Below are 3578 nucleotides of genomic sequence, written 5' to 3'. Positions count from 1 at the left end.
AGAGACTACAAAAGCTATAGCAACCAAATTTGGTATCCACACTCCTAATGTATCGGACCGAGACGATTTTGTTTCAAAATTTCGCCACACCCCCTTCCGCCCCCGCAAAGGACGAAAATCTGGGGATATTCAAAAATCTCAGAGACTATTAAGGCTAGAGTAACCAAATTTGGTATCCGCACTCCTGTTAGATCTTACTATAAAACGTGTATCTCAAAATTTCGCCCCACCCCCTTCCGCCCACACAAAGGACGAAAATCTGTTGGATCCACAATATTGCACATTCGAGAAAACTAAAAACGCAGAATCATAGATAATGACCATATCTATCAGATTGCTGAATCTGGATCAGATCAGATCATTTTTATAGCCAATAGGAACAAATCAATTTGCAGTGGCTACGCAGCGCTCGACGTCACGCTCAGACTGATTTTCTGTCTCTCTCGCACGCACTCTTTGTCGTGTCGTTTAATATTAGCGGCGTCTGCCGGAGGAGAGCCATACTGACTTAGTATCGGGTATAACCGTAGAGTTGCGGTGTCCGCAGCAACTCACAACGTTCCCCCTCGTTTCTATTTATAATCTTGTAAATTATTTCGAAAGCTATAACAGCTGAATTCGAGTGTTTAGGATGGTCATTCAATTCCATTTACTTGAAAGTTTCACAACAAACCCCCCCGCCGCACGGCCCGACGCCACGGTGTGTGTATGCCAACAAAATCCGCAGTCGCCGGATTTGCTTATAAATGTCCAACAAATGACAAACTTGACAAACGAGAGCAGCCGCACACACAATTGAGCCAAAGTTTTTCAAGCCCTGAACCCAAACAGAAAGAATAACTCAAATGGGAGAAGGAAAATCGAAAAGAAAACTCTTGAGACAAGTTGGTCAGAATGTTTGTGATGCGTTAGAATAAACCCCAAACAATTGTGTGTTCTGCCATCCTAGATGATCGATATTCGAGGCAGGCAGTCACAAGCACACGCAGATATAGATACGACCGGCGGGCGAGCACAAAAGGAACTTTCAGAAGGACCCTTTTTGTAAATGCTGCGAAGCGCAAACGATTATTCAATTTGCACACTGCGAATCTTCGAGCCTTCGCGCTCTGAAGGGGAATGGAAACGTTTGACGTCGGCGACCTTCCACTTGCGAAATCCCCCGACTCCCTCCCTCCCTCCCTTCCGCCAGCCTCGAACCGTTGTGCACTTTCAAGCGTCCTTGTTGAGAATGCTCGCGAGTGGCACACTGATGACATTAAGTAGCCGTCGGGTTGGATGGGATTAGATAGCAAAAGTGCCTGATGTTAGTTTAAAGTAGATAAACAAAAGCGGATTCTGTCGCAGCCCATTCCCAACCTCCTGCCTCCTCCTCCGCCCTCGGTTTGTTGCCGCCTTGTCGTCCGTCAGTCTGTGAGGCTGCTCATTGTAGCCGTTGTTGTGGCTACCAAGACTCTTGCGGTGGGTCTGCGTTGGTGTAGGTCCGCGGTAGTTTGTGTGCGCTTGTCAAACATGGACGTGGACGGGTTTGTCTTCTGCTTTAAGAAATTAGTCCCCACTACTTTCGAGAATGCACACATGAGTTTTGACTAAAAGTTTCTGTAATAACCGCTTAATTGGCTAGGAATTCGTAAAACAGTATGGCCGAAAACCTATTGCGAAATACTTGCATAAATTAATTGAGTACTGAGATAAATGTATCGCAAGAAGTAACCAGAAGCACCACTGTTTGCCTCTTACGGGAATTTCGTCAGAAGTTTCAAGGACGAACTCCTTTGTAATTGCCCGAGCTTCAGTCACTTTCTCTTTCTCTCTCTCCCGCACTCTCTTTTTCCATGAGGCAACCACTTGTTTTTCGGACTCACTCCGAAATATTCGGGGTCTGTTCTCTTTGACCTAGTGCCGTCTTCTCTTAAGCTCACCCAGGACACACTTTTAATCTCAACCTCAAGAAGTTTTTTTTTACGCGTCCCCTTTAAACGGGCTGGATAAATACTCCTGTATTCGCCCGCCGACTCCGGAGGCGAACCATTTTCATGCCCAGACTTGGAGCTTGGATCTTACTTCTTCAAGAACTTTAAGTTTAAATTTTGGGGGCGCTGGGCGGAATGCGCAGCTTCTGTACCTAGTTATGCCAAAAGCTGTGGTCCTTTTTACACCATCTCTGTAAATATGAGATTGGGGAAAAGAGGACTTAATTAAAATCAATGGTGCATGCCCTGCAGAGCAATAAAGCGCTGTGTCGAACAAACCTTAGTGGCGTGTGGGGATTGCGGCTATTTCGGAACAAGCGATGCGAATATAATTTCGGCTTTCAATGACAAAGTAACAAACATATTTTTGTGGAATGTGGAAAATATGAAATATTTTCCATAATACTCGTAATAATGCAAACACAGCCGCAAAAAAAATTCAGACGGTCAGACTGAATCATATTTATTACATCTCTCTGTCCATCCCTTGAGGAATGGTCGGTCATGTTGTGCCGTAATAAACTTTTGAAATGCATTTGCCGAGCGTGAAATAATTGTACAGAAAATAGCAGGGGGAAAAGACCCTACCCGCTGAGAGGGAATTGGCAACGATACAGAGAGAGCGATAATAATATTGAATGCGAATTGAGTTTGCCGAAACGAAGTGGATATAAACGATAGTTACTTGATTAAATTTATATTTTTTCTGTCCGGGTTTGTTTTATAACCGAAACAAACACACACAAAAACATATAAATACATCAGGGAGGTTACATGGGATTGGGTGGGCAGGACTGTATTCGAATATGATGGGATGGTCCGTCATCATCAGATGCCACTTTTACTTGAACAGCCTTTCATTTTGCCGTCGAAACTCAATATTTACTTTCCCCCATCAAAGAGGCGGCTTCCACCGGCCCTACTAGGCCCTAAACACACAAACTGGTAGCAGTTCGTAGTCGAAGTAGTGGGGGGGGCCCACAGTCCCGGGTATGAGAGTTGATCAAGCGAAAATGTGACTACTTGTGCAACCAGGAATTGATGTTCCTTTTGGGTATTCCTACGAGTCATATCTATCAGCTGATATGAATTATATATGTATGTTCTTATTTTTTAACTTTGTTGGTCATTAATGAATGGGGAATTTAATAATGTTGAATATTAGAACGAGAGGACCGGTGCGAGCTGCGGTAAACGGCTTGTAACAGGGCGATATCACAGGAGTCTGGATACAAAATTTGGTTGCTCTAGCTCTTATATGTAGTCTCTGATAGCGGACAGACGGACAGACAGACATGACTATATCGACTGGGCTATTGATTCTGATAAAGAAAATATATTTTGTATGGGGTCGGGCACGCTTCCTTTTGGGTGTTATACACATCCACTTTCTCCGCAGATCTCTTTTTGAGTATCGGTATTTGTACCCCCAACATAAAAATAATACAGGGTATTCCCGGTCCGCACTGCTTCTTTTCCAGAGTTTGCATACTTTTTGTGTTAGTTAATCACCTCTAGTACTGGAAATGGAAAATTACATTTGAATTGCATAATGTTTTTATTTGTTAAATAAAATATTTCCAACTGGCATGCCACAAATGCCAC

The sequence above is a fragment of the Drosophila miranda genome (genome assembly GCF_003369915.1).
Source record: "Drosophila miranda strain MSH22 chromosome Y unlocalized genomic scaffold, D.miranda_PacBio2.1 Contig_Y2_pilon, whole genome shotgun sequence".
NCBI classification, from domain to species: domain Eukaryota; kingdom Metazoa; phylum Arthropoda; class Insecta; order Diptera; family Drosophilidae; genus Drosophila; species Drosophila miranda.
This window is presented reverse-complemented; position numbering follows the sequence as displayed.